A 16,607-nucleotide genomic window follows, 5' to 3' on the forward strand; every position below is an offset into this window, starting at 1 on the left:
CTTCTCGATCCAACCTATGTTTTTTATATATTTTTGAGCCTTTTGGAGCGAAGTAACATATAGCCACCCTTGTAGAAATCTGATTCTCTGTTATTTTTATCCAAATATACTGCTTGTTTACATCTTCTTTCTCTAAGTTTACAAATCTGCTCCAAGTTTCTTTTATTAGAACGGTGATGCCTCCATACCCCTTACCATTATCTATCTTTTCATTCCACAGTGATACCTTCTTATATCCTTCAAAATCTGGAACTCTACATCCATCATGCTCATGAGTCTTGGTAAGCATAATGATGTCATTATCTTTAGCTATCGGCCCTAACCCAGGTCCTCTTCTCCAAGGATAACCTCTACAGTTCCAGCTAACTATAGTTAAATGTTCCTGGGTGGGCCCGAGTTCCTATTTATTGCGTGTGATTTTGTCACTGATTTGGGCTTTGCCATCTTGTAACCACGCCCACTTGCCTTTTCCTCTTGCTGTTTTCACTTTTTCCCATTCCTTCCTCCTTTCTTCTTGCTGAGTTACGGTGAGATCATCATCAAGATATATGCGTGTGCCTCTAAGAAACTTCCTCTTGCTGAAAATGTTATTTTTATCTCCTATATTCTTCATTGTCACTCTAACATGTCTATCTTTGCCTCCTCTAATCCATTTTCCGATTCTTTGAGCTTGTATGGTTGTTCCATGCCAATCTAATTGGTCTTTAAAGAAGTCTTTAACTAAATCCGTTGTTTTCTCCTGTTCTCCATAGTCTCGTAGCCCTTTGACAACGATATTTGTTGCTTTCTCATTTCTTTCTTTTTCCTCTCTAATTTGTCTCTGAACTTGTTTTTCTATGTTGTCAATAGGAGTGTTTGCTGGCCCCTTTACTATGTTGGCCCATGATCTAACTTCTTCAATCTGTTCTCTAAGTTGATTCTCTTTTATTTCCATATTGGCCATGGCATCTTGTATATTTTTCATTTGCGAGTTTTTGTCTGCTTCTGTAGCCTCTCCTTCTCCCATAGTACTTGCTGCTGTCCTCTTTTCCCCTACTTCTTTCTTCAACAATATTAATTCATACTCTCCTTTTTCCATATTAAATTGCAATTTTTGAATTTGTTCTCTAAGTGACTTGACCTCCGCTGCCAGCTTCCAGTTATCTTTAGTAACTCTTTTCATTGTGATACTTTCTATTTGGTTCCTCTCCTCAAGTGCCCACACCCTTTCCTTCATAGCTACTAAATCATTCACAAAAATGTCTGGATACCACGTCATAGGTGTCCTTGTGGGACTGTAATTATTCGGTAGCCCATCCTCCACCATGTCTATCACCTAAGAATTATCTGGCTTCCCTTTACCGTTAATATCTCTGATATTATCAAACTGCTTAATTGTTTTAGAGATTTCAGTAGGCCTCAGACTTTGTTCTCCCTCCCTTGTGCTGTTTGGGGTTTGTGGAATCGGTTTCGGAAGTAAAGCTGCTAACTTCCCTCTTTTTGCATTTTTAAACTTTCGTATCTTTCTCCGCCTAATTATTCTTTTATATTGTTTGGCATTCACATAGATGCAGTTGCCTCCTGTGAGTGGTCCGCTGGCTTGTGATAAGCTCAAAGTGTTTGTGGGTAAATTACCATTTGTCCCTCCAAGATTGAATGAACTCGTGTGTCCGGCTGAGGGTTCTGGAATAATGAGGAAGCTCCCTTGATTCCACTTGATGATGCTGCTGTGCATTAAACTATCTCCGTATGTCAGGACCAAGCCACTATTGCCAGAGATGTCGTGTTTCGTAGCTTCTTTCAAACTAGTTTGTTGTTCTGCTGTTATGGGTGCCCTGACTATCTGATTCTCTGCCACCCTGTTACTATCAGATCCTGTGTTATGTAAGGTGGACCCATCGAGTTCTGACTATTCCTCTCTTATCTTAGGTTGATCAGTCAATAATACTTTTACAAGTATCCTATCTGCAGATGTATCTGTGATTTCCCCGTTTGTTCCGTCCATGAGGACCATATCATTCCCACCGGTGCCTTGTTTATATGTTTTTAATAGTGTTTTATTGTTGTAAACTTACCAATGCCAGGAGAAGAAACAAAGGGAGCCTGAACAGGTGCAAAATCATATGCAAGATAAAGGGAAAAGGCGTACCTGGGATCTGCCTGTCCGCCTATTGGAGGCACATATTGTTGTCTTCAAATGGAACCGAGCTGGAGCCCACTGAAAGAGAGGGACACCATATCAAGTAAAATCATCATCTGGAAGCCCGCCAATATCAAAGTCTTTAGTACTGGATGGTCCCACCGGTTGCTAAGACTACCGACCAAACCCTTAAATCTGCCCCTGCACTGATCCCGTGTCTTGTGGACCCCTCAATCAGAATGCTGGACCCCTCAAATTTGTATGTAGACCTTGTTACGTGGCAATTCCAATCCCCACAAAAATAAACAAATCGCCAGTTTGGCTCACACCCGTTCTGTTCTATTCCACGCTCACGAACCTGCAATGACGTGGAATACCTCTTACCTCTTGCTCTGAAAATGCGGATTGATCACGTGAAGAACCTCCCGTGCAAGGTATCTCGAGCATATTACTTCACCATCACAGGAAATCGATCTTCCCGTGAAAGAATCGAACCCCTAACCTGTTGACCCGCTTCGTTACCTCCTACGTTTCCTTACCTGTGGACGCTGTTTTGGACTGTAACAGCTGGAGCAAACCCAACATGCGTGGCTTAAAGGGAAACACCACCTCTACCTGTTTGATTGATATCCATTTCAATGATTTTTAGTCTTGGATAGTTCAAATTTTGATGGTCATGACTCATGGGGTCTTGGATCATTTTTAATTATTTTTAGCTGGTTGGTTTGATTGTTGACCCCATTCAATGATGCCCTACACCATTTTTCCAACCCCGGATGGCAAAAATCTCTTTTCCTCCAGATGTCATCTACTATAGTCCCCCTTCTTTCTCCCAAGCTTCCCACTACTGTCGTACTTTTTCTCCTTAGTGAATCACAATGGAAGGAGAGATGTCAACAAACAATCAGAATTCACAGAGTGAATCATAATGGAAGGAGAGACTACAATCAAACAATCAGAGTTACATATAAAATCAGTAATTTGCTTTGACAGGCAGAGTCGAGTGTCATATTTAGGTCGAAAATGGGTTAAACATCCTTAGGGAAAATTATTTCCACATCTGCTGTTCGTCACTGTTAACTTAGTACTACTTGTTTTGAATTCTGCGAGTAAAGGCAGACAACGAGAGCAGTAGTTCTTTCATCTGCTCCTTTATTTTATCATCAATAAGATTTCCATCACTGTCAAATTTTGCGGGAGGCGTGAATGCTCTGACGCGAAACTCAGGTTTGTTGATAAAATGCAAATTAAGGTAAACCCCAATTTGCCTCAAATGGTATTGAGCTAGTCCGCCGCCATATCCTCCCCCAGCACTCATAATAGGTGCAGGCTTGTCGGCCCAAGCATTGGGAGGTCTAGATGCCCAGTCAATGGCATTCTTCGATGAGCCTGCAATTATGGAGTCATATACAATAGACATTAGATTTCGGTAATTCAAACACGAAACTAGGGCACGGGAGACTGCAACTGTTGCTGAACAGATGGAACTGGATGAGGTCGAGCATAAGAAACAAAGAAGCTGCTTCAGGTATGCATATTTCATATTTATACAAATGTGTTAAAATTTTGCGTATCACAATGCAGATATTATACAGATAGTACTTCTGTTAAATGAGGAAATAGGGATTCAAAAACATGGAGAAGGGAAAAGAAAATGCTAATTAGTTTCTTTTAGCGTCCTGCTGAATCGTGGACTGCAGGCATTGGCTAAATTTTTCAGGTATTGAGATATTGCAAAGTTATCACTTAGACGTAGAGGATTCTCCCTTGATTTGACTCAGTGGTCTTTTCATATCCTTTCACCCCCACTGTACCGCTCTGCCCCATCTAGGACATCTTTTCAGTTATGCTAGTTTATTCCTTTTGCAGTCGCCGAAGAATGTGATTATCATGTGAGTTTGTAGCCCGATCGGATTAGCTGTTAACTTTCATCATCCATGATTGTTTTAACCCTCAAACCAGTGTCTGTTTTATGCAACTAGCTCTTGAGAATTGAAAGCGATCGATAACCCCATTAAACTATGCTGTAATTCGAGGCTTATGGCCTTTGATGAACCAATCAAGGTAGAAGGCGTAAGGTTAATGCTGATGAAAAGCCACAAGATTGTAATAAGGGCGGTCATTAGGGTTTTGGGAGATCACTATATCAATCGCCCAAATTGATGGAGATCAAATTGTGACATCGTGACAATGTTTGCACCCATAGCTTGCCATGTTTATTGAGATAATGATACGCTTGTGTAGCTGTGTTCTAAGATTTTCATCCTAAGTATTCAAGTTGGTCTTGAAAAAGCATTATGGAATATAAGGGAAGACTTAACCATCCCATTAGCTGCCAACTACGGGATGCTGTATATCAAAGGAGTAGAAGTCCCTACATATCCAATCATCTTCGTAGAAGATGAAGATAGTTTCTCGGCAACTCGACCCATCTTTGGAAGAAATCTGAGCTTCTTGGCCCATTACCATGGGGTCTTTGAACCAAACAATCTCAACTGGGTAGAAGATTACATAGCAGCGGACGAGTTTTTGGCAGATGAAGCAATCCAGGATCAGCGAGAGGAGCTTGAGGAAGATTTAGAGTAGTTATACCCACTAACACAGCTATATCTCTGACTAGGATTTACAAATTTAAGCTTTGTTCTTAGTTTTTAAACAATCTTTCAGTTTAAATGTCCTCCCATTTTGTTTTGTTATTAGGGAGTACAACATATTGTTTTATATCAGCGGCCACTATAAAACTTAAATTAATATATTTCAAATGCAATCATCATAGGTAAAGATATATTTCTATATAAGGATAATATGTTTGTGAAGATTGTTATTGGCTACCTACTTTCTAACCAAAGAGATAGATTTGCAGTCGAGGAAGGGTCTGACATAACAAAAAGGTAAATTGAGGAAGTTGTCATAATCTTTAGATGGATACGATATTTATGATCTTCTTTGGCAGGAACTAATGTATTTTTTGCAGTATAGCAGTGTTTTCCTTCAAACTTGTAGTTCACTGTCAGAGGTATAACTTGTTAATTATTGTTAGTTGGACAGCTGTTATTTCTGACCCGGAAATAGCAGCACTATTTATGGGTAGCTTGGACAGCTGTTCGTCCTTATCTATGAATAGCGGTTGTATTTATGGGTGGTTTGGACAGCTGTTTGTCCACTTGCCAAAAATTAGTAAATGGTTATTATTTACTAATTTTAGAGATTCCCTTTTGGACACCTTGCAACCAATTCTATTATTGGCTGTTGAGTTGTCTTAATCTTAGCCGTTGGTTTGATTTAATCTCGGTCATTGGTTTACCAACGAGAGTAGTATAAAAAGGGGTCTAGGGGGCAATATCAGTGACTGCAATAGTTTGATTTTTCACATAACTAAGCATCGGCTTCAGTAATCTCTCCTACTCATTTGTCGACATTTTTGGGTTTAGTCATTCTCTCCTCAAGAGGATCTCTCTTCAGAACAGTATGCAGTACAATATTCATCTTGTAACCTTTCTATCATTAATATTCAAAATGATAGATTTTATAGTTATATGTATTAGAGGTGTAAAGATTTCTACGGCTGAAACTTTATAAACTGGGGAATGCCCCTTTTAATCCTATTATAATACTGGACTACGGTCCCAGGCAAGACTAGAAGTTTTCTTCCTCGTTCTTTCCTACCAGTGTCCGTTTGAACAGATGCTTCTATATGCAATTTTTTAAATTATAAATATATAATTTAATGGCTTTGGCCTTTTATCAATAAAAAAAAAATAAAAAAAAAATTAAGCCACTTTAATAAATTTGGAGACCCTCTAGATCCAATGATTGCTAAGTGTTCCATTTATTCTCATGAGAGATGGATTTATGCAAATCACTACTCATGAAACACGAGTCAATGAGTTTGACTCAAAAACTATGAATTTAAATCCTTAACAATATCATAATTTGACTTGCCATGGAAAAATGTCTCCTACTTATCAATTGATGAGCTTAAGGGGCTTTCTAATGAATTCAAAAGGCACAATACTTGGCGAAGGTTTTGCGAATGGGGTTGCAAGCAGAGTTTTTGGGTGCTTCACCATTGTGAGTATCACCTAGATCTAATGAGTTTTAAGTAAATTCCATTTTTTCTCACGAGGGATGGAGGGATAGATTTGTGTGAATCAATACCCATGCAACATGAGGCCAAATGTGAATAATGAAATATGACCTAAAATATTGATAACAAATAGGTCAAAGCCTAAATTTATTATTATTATTTTTATGGCATAGGCATTCCCAATATGAAGTGGAGGAGCTGATTTTGAAAATCGATGGTTGGAAATCCAGGACGACCATCAAAGAAATCTCAGTCGTTCAACCATCATAAATGAAAATGCAGAAATTTATTCACATCTTGGGCCTAGGTGAGAGATGTCTACATCATAGCAACTTCCATCGAAGTGTTTCGCCAATTTCCCATTCCATGAAGAGCAAGTTTTCTCCTACTTCTACTCCATTCTTTCTTGGGCATCAGTTTTTTCCACTCACAGTGCTCTGCAAAACCCTCCATCTTTTGCTAAAGCTGATCTCAATCTGAGGCCCTATCATTGGCAAAGACAGCTGTGAAGAATTAACCTACTAGAGTCAAATGTGGAGAGCATGAAGAGCAAGATCGTGAAGAGAAAGATTGAAGCACAAATTGAGATTGTGGATTTCACACTCTTGGTGAGGTTGCATCTGGATGCTTTCTCGTCAAAGAAGAACAAGAGCCTCAAAACATGTCTGGCTCCAATGCTGCTTGATCTCTCTAACATGGCGTATGTAATGTCCCCATTTTAGCAGTTGACCAAGTGTGTGTGCGTTAGCCTTGTTCTACATGGTCCCGAGGGCTAACGAAGGGTTTAATGGGATCTTGGAGTGTTTTGGCCTAGTCATTTCCAGTTTGGGCCAAAATGAAGTTGATTTACTCAGTTTCAGGCATACTTACTATTTTTAGTAAGTCGGCAGGACATAGTGCAGGTCAATTTTGGTGATTGGATTCGATACTCCTCGGTGAGAGCTTTCCGATGAGCTATCACTCGCATTATTCGGAGCCCGATTGCTAATACATTTTAATGCCTGAAGTTTTATTAAAGTAACGTCTAATTTAATTGTAAAATATTAAAGTGTTACTTTAATATTTATTTTATGGTGATGTGTACCCAAGGGAGACATAAGGGATATTTTAATATATGTTTTATATTACACATCTTTATCCCACATTGCCCATATGAGTTGAGCGGACCCGTGGGAATAGAATAAAAGGAAGCATTTGTAGCTTCATTAGACAGGTTGAATATGAGAAGAAATTGGTGTGTGAGTTGCAGCTTTGTTCTTGGCATTTGAGGACGTCTATCCTCTCTTGTAACATTCTAGACGTCATTCCCTTGGGGTTTGGCCTTTGGAATTCTTTCTTATTGGCTTCATTATCAAGCAGTTTAGTTGCATTTTCGGCTACAGGCAGATTTGATATTTTGCTCATATCTTCTTCACTACTTGTCCGACGCTTATGCCGCTTGGAGGGAATGGTATTATGAAGGTAGTGGACTGATTGGAGGACAAAGTATTGTAGCAGCAAGTTCGTAAGCATGGGCTGGAGTATTATGACAATATTGCTGAAGTAATTAGTGAGTTGATAAATCTGCCATGTATTTGGTTTTATGAATTCTGAAAATAACATTTTATTAGCAGCAGTTCATTTCCACTTTGCATATTATTGTAGTTTCTTTCTTGTTTATGTTGTATGATACCAATTCCATGCACGAAACACAACAAACAAATAAACGTTTGATTTCCAGAGTTATAAGGGGTTTAAAGAAGTTGAATGCAAAGTGTTTGACATAATTCCTTTCAGCAATTTGGTTTAGTTTTTGGGACATCCAGGGGTGCCCATTACAGTGGTATCAGAGCTATAAGTCCTGCCATCCTATGGAGGTCTTATAGGGAATTTGGAACAGCTGGATAGAGGGAAAAAGTAAGTAAAAAACATAGGCTAAGCATTTATGTTTGAGCATGTGACAGGGGTCTTATAATTTCCGCGATACCAGAGCAAGACAAAATAGGATTTCAGACTTGCAAAGCAAACAGTCTAGTACATCCGTGCAGGGGGACATTGAATTCAACCATACAAACACAGAGGAGATATTCTGTGATCAGGACAATAATATGGGTGATTGAGATGACAAGAATACAGGATTAGGCAGAGGCCGAAATGCTGGTCCAGATTAGGGGGAGTACTATTCCGACAGTTACTGGATACATTAGAGCAGGGGCAGCGTATGCAGTAGGAGCAGAATAGGCGAATGGACATGATGTTGCAGCTCATGGCGAGACAGATGGGTGTCAATATTAATCCAAGTGATGCCAACAACAGAAACAATAACAACGAGGGAAACAATAACAACGGGGGAAACAATAACCATGAAGGCCAAGGCAACAACAATGGTCCTGAGAATAACATTAATGGTAATAATGGACACGGAAACAATGGGAATGAGGCTGATAACTTTAGACACGTTGCACGCCCAACATGGACTGCGAGCTCGAGACCTCTTCTACCCACTTTTCCACCCAGAGATCCGGTTCAACCAGTAAACGAACCACAGATTACCGAGTTACAGGATCAGTTCAGGAGGGACTGGGAGGCTAGTGGACCAGAGTTTCAGGCGGATATTTCTCTTAGAGATTATATGGACTTGAGGATGAGACACATGCCTAAAGCAGGAGGGAGGAATCAAAACTTTGAGCTGAGGAAGAAAGTGGGAAAACTTTCTTTACCTTATTATGATGCTTCAGGGAAGATGACTACACGAGCTTGGGTGCAAAAGGTAGATACATACTTGCAGCTAAATCCTATGCCTGAGGAGGAGGCTATCAAGTATGCGGCTATGCACTTGGATGGCGTTGCACATGAATGGTGGCATCATGGCATGGTGACTTTGGGGCATAATCATATTACATCTTATGAGGAATTCACCGAAACATTGATTGGGAGATTTGACACTAAGGATCCCGAGTTACATTTCAAGGAGCTAGCACAGTTAAAACAGTCAGGTTCTGTGGATGCTTACCTTGCCGAGTTTCAGCGCTTGTCTGTACTTGTTACTGATATCTCTCCTAGGAGATTGGTGGTGTTATTTTGTGATGGTCTTGCTGATCCATTACGAGGTTGGGTGAAGGGACATGATCCACTCACGTTAGCTGAAGCAACTAAAAAGGCACGAGATTTAGCCCCTTCAGTATACAAAGGAAAAAACCATTCAACAGATTCTTCCTACCGCAAGGACAAAGACAAAAAATCATTTCAGAAAGAGTATAGCAAACCCAAAGAAGGATCAAAAGGACTAGACAATGAAACCTTGAATGAACTTCGAAAGAAGAAGTTGTGCTTCCATTGTAGAGAGCCTTGGGACTTATCTCATAAATGTTCTCTCAAGGCTAAGGCAAATCAAATGGAGTATTTTTCAGCAGAAGAGTCAGAGTCAGAAGGGGAGGATCAACACTCCAATTCAGATGAGGGTAATACTATAGAGGAGAGCAACATTCCTAAGGATGATAGATCGTTGGCACGCTTGACAGGGGCCCAAAAGGCAATCACATTTAAGGTCAGGGGTACTATCCAGGGGCAGAAAGTGATATCTCTTATTGACACTGGGGCTACACATAACTTCATAGATGCACAGTTGGTAGCCAGGAGAGGGTTACAGACAGAGGAGCATGATGGGTTTAGAGTCATGGTGGCTAACGGTGATAAGTTATTATGCACTTGGAAGATATCTAATCTTCGCATCAGGTTTGGAGATGGCTACGAGTTGGAGGATGAGTTCTATGTTGTGGACATGGGAGATTATGATGTCATCCTCGACATGACATGGATGGCTTCACTAGTTGAGTTCACACTCAATCTAGCAAAATTGGAGATGAGATTCCAGCATGAGGGCAAAACTGTGGTACTTAGAGGGCTTTCAGATGGAGGTTGCAGAGTAGTGTCCTTGAGGAGAAAGCAGAGACTTTTTCGTCATGATGACATAGAGTGGGCGACAGAGTGCCACATTATGCCAACTTCACCAGAGCCACAAGAAAAGAGTCATCCACTAGATGTCCAGAAGATACTTGATAGACACGCTAAAGTATTTAGCGATATTCCTTATGGGGTTCCTCCTGACAGAGGGATGGAACATGTTATTGAGCTCGAGGAGGGAGCCAAACCAGTTATGATTACTCCCTATCGTCATCCTAAGAAACACAAGGATGAGATAGAGAAGGCGATTAAGGATTTGTTGGAGATGGGGCATATCAGGCCCAGTAAGAGCCCTTTTGCTTCAGCAATAGTATTGGTAAAGAAGAAGGATGGGACGATGCGCATGTGCATTGATTACAGGGCACTGAATAAGAAAACAATTAAAAACAGGTATCCCATTCCTAGGATTGATGAGCTGATTGATGAGTTGCATGGGGCATGCTTCTTCACCAAAATTGATTTGCGATCCGGATACCATCAGATCAGGATGAGAGCAAAGGACATTGAGAAAACAACCTTCCGATGTCACTATGGCCACTTTGAGTTCATGGTTATGCCATTTGGTCTAACCAATGCACCTGCTACATTTCAAAGTTGTATGAACCAGGTATTCAGGAAGCAGCTGAGGAGATTTGTCTTGATCTTCTTTGATGACATCTTGGTCTTCAGTAAGACCTGGGAGGAGCACTTACATCATCTAGAGGAGGTGTTATCTATTCTGGAGAGAGAGTCATTGTATGCCAAGGAATCTAAATGTGAGTTTGGCATGACTGAGCTCCTTTACCTGGGGCATATCATTAGTGCAGATGGCGTTCGGGTTGATCCCGAAAAGATTAGAGCTATTGTAGAATGGCCTACTCCCACAAACCTTACACAGCTTAAGGGATTCTTTGGTTTATGTGGTTTTTATAGGAGGTTTGTTAAGGGATTCTCACAGATTGCTACACCCTTGACAGATCTTACCAGGAAAGGAGCCTTCGTGTGGACAGGGGCAGCACAGAGGTGTTTTGAGCATTTCAAGCAGGTAATGTCTTCATGTCCAGTTCTAGCTCTACCGGATTTCACGAAGCCTTTTGAGCTTCATTGTGATGCATCAGGTGATGGGATTGGAGCAGTATTGATGCAGGAGAAGCATCCCATTGCATTCGAGAGTAGGAAGCTCCGAGGAGTTGAGAAAAGTTATTTTGTCTATGACCGGGAGATGTTGGCCATAATGCATGCATTGGCCAAATTTCGATCATATTTGGTAGGTGGACGTTTTGTGATCAAGACTGATCACAACAGTATTAAATACTTCATGAGCCAGCGTGATCTTAATGACCAGCAACAAAAATGGGTGACTAAATTGCAGGCTTATGACTTTGACATAGAGTTTGTCAAAGGTAAGAAAAATGTGGTGGCTGATGCCTTATCTCGGAGACCTCACTTATATGCTCTGGCAGAGATTTCAGGAGATTGGAGAGATCGGATTATAGCAAAGTATGTTGGAGATGCTTGGGCTTCTGGATTGATTTCAGGTACCATACAGGATGATCGCTATGAGGTGATAGATGGATTGATCAGAGTTCAGGATAGGGTTTATTTGATTTCGTCATCACATTTGAGAGAGGCGATACTGAAGGCATTTCATGATGCACCCACAGCTGGACATCTGGGGGTCTTCAAGACCTATAGGCAGATCCGAGAGTGGTTTTCATGGAAAGGGCTCAAGGATGATGTTCAGAGGTATGTCAGGGAGTGTGTGGTTTGTCAACAGAATAAGGGAGAACACACATTTCCTGCAGGTTTATTACAACCCTTGCCCATTCCTGATAGGAAATGGAAAAGTATTTCGATGGACTTCATCACTGGTTTACCACGAGTGCAGGGAAGGGATTGCATCTATGTGGTGGTGGACCGCTTGACGAAGTTTGCTCACTTCATTGCTATTCCGTCCACTTACACAGCAACACAGGTGGCAGATCTTTTCTTTAAAGAGATATTCAGGTTACATGGGTTGCCCAGATTCATTGTCAGCGACCGGGATAGTAAGTTTATGAGTGTTTTTTGGCAAGAGTTGTTTAGGTTGTGTGGTGCAGATCTTACACCTAGCACTAGTTATCATCCGCAAACAGATGGGCAAACAGAGATTGTGAATAAATGGGCGGAAGGATATTTGAGGAACTATGTAACTACACAACAAAAGGCTTGGATCAGATGGTTGCATATGGGAGAGTATTGTTATAACACCACTTATCATATGTCCATCAAGATGACTCCTTTCATGGCACTCTATGGTTATGAAGCACCTAGCTTCATGGATTTAGTTTTGGGGGACAATAGAGTGCCCAAAGCCAAAAACTTATTGCAGGATAGTCAGGAATCCTGAAAGTGCTCAAAGAGAATATACAACAGGCCCAGAATCAATAGAAATTGTATGCTGATCAGCACCGAATAGAGCGCAGTTTCGAGGTAGGGGATATGGTTTACTTGAGGCTACAACCATATAGACAGTCATCGCTCAAGAAGAGCGGAGCTAAAAAGTTGAAACCTAGATTTTATGGTCCCTACAGGGTGATTCACAAAGTGGGAAAAGTCGCCTATGAGCTTGAGCTTCTAGAGGGAAATCGAGTGCACAATGTGTTTCATGTGTCTAGGCTTAAGAAAGCCATTGGTCAGAGTGTAGTGCCTTCTGCAGATTTACCCCCTTTGGATGAGGAGGGGAAGCTTGTGTTAGTACCTGAGGCTATTCTGGATACCAGAGAGAGGAAGCTTAGAAATAGGATAGTGAAGGAGTATTTGGTCAGATGGAAAGATCTGCCGGAGGAAGATTCTACATGGGAGAGTGAGCAGGTTATTCAGCAGGCTGGACTGAGATTGCTTGAGGACAAGCAATTTCAAGGGGGGCGGACTGTAATGTCCCCATTTTAGCAGTTGACCAAGTGTGTGTGCGTTAGCCTTGTTCTACATGGTCCCGAGGGCTAACAAAGGGTTTAATGGGATCTTGGAGTGTTTTGGCCTAGTCATTTCCAGTTTGGGCCAAAACGAAGTTGATTTACTCAGTTTCAGGCATACTTACTATTTTTAGTAAGTCGGCAGGACACAGTGCAGGTCAATTTTGGTGATTGGATTCGATACTCCTCGGTGAGAGCTTTCTGATGAGCTATCACTCGCATTATTCGGAGTCCGATTGCTAATACATTTTAATGCCTGAAGTTTTATTAAAGTAACGTCTAATTTAATTGTAAAATATTAAAGTGTTACTTTAATATTTATTTTATGGTGATGTGTACCCAAGGGAGACATAAGGGGCATTTTAATATATGTTTTATATTACACATCTTTATCCCACATTGCCCATATGAGTTGAGCGGACCCGTGGGAATAGAATAAAAGGAAGCATTTGTAGCTTCATTAGACAGGTTGAATATGAGAAGAAATTGGTGTGTGAGTTGCAGCTTTGTTCTTGGCATTTGAGGACGTCTATCCTCTCTTGTAACATTCTAGACGTCATTCCCTTGGGGTTTGGCCTTTGGAATTCTTTCTTATTGGCTTCATTATCAGGCAGTTTAGTTGCATTTCCGGCTATAGGCAGATTTGATATTTTGCTCATATCTTCTTCACTACTTGTCCGACGCTTATGCCGCTTGGAGGGAATGGTATTATGAAGGTAGTGGACTGATTGGAGGACAAAGTATTGTAGCAGCAAGTTCGTAAGCATGGGCTGGAGTATTATGACAATATTGCTGAAGTAATTAGTGAGTTGATAAATCTGCCATGTATTTGGTTTTATGAATTCTGAAAATAACATTTTATTAGCAGCAGTTCATTTCCACTTTGCATATTATTGTAGTTTCTTTCTTGTTTATGTTGTATGATACCAATTCCATGCACGAAACACAACAAACAAATAAACGTTTGATTTCCAGAGTTATAAGGGGTTTTAAGAAGTTGAATGCAAACTGTTTGACATAATTCCTTTCAGCAATTTGGTTTAGTTTTTGGGACATCCAGGGGTGCCCATTACAGCGTAAGAAGATCTATTTCTTGTAGCCCAATTCATTGTGCAAGGATGAATTATTTGGGCAAAAAGAAAAAGAATGGAAAGAAAGCCGATTTCAATCACATAATGAGAACCCTGTTGCAAAGCTGTGATGAGCGGAGTAGAGGAAGAAGAGGAAATGGACAATAATTAAGTGGGATCATAGCTACAAAGAGTCACAATTAGTCTGACAGATCAATATTTTTTGAGGCTTGAAGCATGATTGTAACACGTGATCTAGGATAGAATTTTGTGCTCAACTCAAATGCAGCAGGTGGAAAGATGTATGATTGTGCTTAGAAAACTCCATATGAAACTCCACTCTTGATTTCTCTTATTTCCTCTCTCATTCAAAACTTCAATCTTGATTTCCCCTATTTTTGTCGTCACATTGCAATCCACAACCCCATTTTTTCCCCAAATTCAAGCAATGGCTTCAGACGATCTATTCCAATCATACATTCAAAGAACACTTCCCAAATCAGCAGATGCTCTGGAAGAGAAAGATCTGGTAGAGATGGTGAAGAAATGTGAGACCAAAGTAGCTCTGACCACCATATACTACCTCTCAAGGGACATTACAGTCCGTGTGAAGCTAGTAAAGGGTGGAGCAATCCCTCTTGTGTTAGAATGCCTGGCAGAAGCAGATAAAAACATATGCGAAAGAGGATGGGCGGCCATAGATCTCCTGTGCTCTTGCTCCGAAGGCCGAGCTGCCGCATATGAACATGCCCTGACTGTTCCTATTGTTGTGAAGAAGATTCTCAGAGTTTCAAACTTTGGCAACTAATTTTGCAATTTCTGTTCTTTGGATACTTGGCCGAAATTCATTGATTGACTCAGCTATGTTGGATGCACTTCAATCAGGAGCTTTTCAGAAGATTTTGGTGGCCATTCAGTTGGGTTGCTTTGAGAAAACTGGGAAAAAATTGACACAATTGTTCAGCCACTACAGATATGAGTGGGAATGTATAAAGACTGTCGATTTCAAGGATGTAAAGAGATCTTTCTAATTGTTTCGCCTTTGATCGCGATTGTATCTTTGTTTTGCCAGTTGAATTTCGTGTTTTTTGAATGGGAATTTGGTATCACCAACTACAAATTTATGCTGAATTCAATATAATAAATACTACGCCTTTTATTTTTGTAATATATTATTTATTTAATAGAATAAAGATAATAAATATTATAATTATAATTTTTTTAATATAATTAATATATATTTAATAAATATTTATTTTTATTTTAAATTAATAAATAATAAATAATATCTAATACTATTATATAGGAGAATATTGATACAATTATATAAATACTATGTTAGTATTATTAGAGTTTTATTTTATACTATTCATATGACATAATTTAATATTAATATTATAATAATGAAAATATTAATGATAGTATTGTTATTAATTTATTTTAAACATATAAAATATATAGATATAGAGATATCATAAGATAATAATAGAAATATTTATAGAAATTAATGTAATGATAAGTAATATTAATTATAATATAATGATACGATAATGAGATTATAATAAAAATAAAAATATAATAATGATAAGGTACATACTTCAAAATTTATATTTATTATCAACTTTCAATATTAATTTATTAAATATTTGGTTCAAAGGGAAGAGATATCTCAAAGAGATATCTAATAAAACCATCTTTCATTATATATTGTGATCAAATAGATATCTAATTGTAAATCTCTTTTTTTGGCACACTGAAAGAGAAAGTAGACAACATTTGTTTAGATAACTTGTGCATATTCTATGATCGTAGAAAGAAAAACATTGTGGGGAAAATAATTTTCTCCCACTTAATTTCATCACTTTGAATTTAGGTTAGAGCAATACCTATTATATTAAAGTTGACAATATGAATTGTCTCATTACTCTCTCCATTGAGTTGAATGCATGTTACAAAGCTTCATTACTTCTTGCCCAAAACAAATAATTGGTGGAATCCTTTTTTGTCATTAATGTATCACTAAGAACCTCACTAAGTGGATATGTAGGTAAACCATGCAACGTAGACTCATTTTTCCAGAAGTATTTGTACTGAGCTATGTTAGCTTATACATTTTGAATTTAAATTGATACAAATTTATGGTAACACCAATAGACCATTTTAACTCTAAATCAAATTATACTAAATGACTCTCACCAAAATTGATTTTATGCATAAATACAATTCTAAATCAAAATTAAGTTTTTTGAAATTGATACATTATTTAATTAGTTTAAAGTGCATTATTTCACACCTTTACTGCATAGCACACTAAATGCAATTGCTTTAGTTAATTATAATTATGTGTTAAGATTGAATAGACCTCTTTGATGAGAGACTCACAAATTAACATTGTGTTATAGACACTTGTCTAACTAAATTTTTTACTTTATCCTTTTAAAAAGTTATAAAAATCT

General features: G+C 39.0%; 1 long non-coding RNA gene across 1 annotated transcript in view; it reads left to right on the forward strand.

Annotated features, from left to right (window-relative positions):
- The first annotated feature begins 3,270 nt into the window (after positions 1–3,270).
- LOC149578767 (uncharacterized) overlaps positions 3,271–16,607 on the forward strand; it is a 30,758-nt gene continuing 17,421 nt past the window's right edge. Inside the window, exon 1 of the long non-coding RNA XR_016364799.1 lies at positions 3,271–3,647. This is a non-coding gene — a long non-coding RNA (uncharacterized LOC149578767). The remainder of the gene's footprint in view (positions 3,648–16,607) is intronic.

Source organism: Cupressus sempervirens, chromosome 1 (genome assembly GCF_028749045.1).
Source record: "Cupressus sempervirens isolate cs-2001-9-10 chromosome 1, ASM2874904v1, whole genome shotgun sequence".
Lineage (NCBI taxonomy): Eukaryota > Viridiplantae > Streptophyta > Pinopsida > Cupressales > Cupressaceae > Cupressus > Cupressus sempervirens.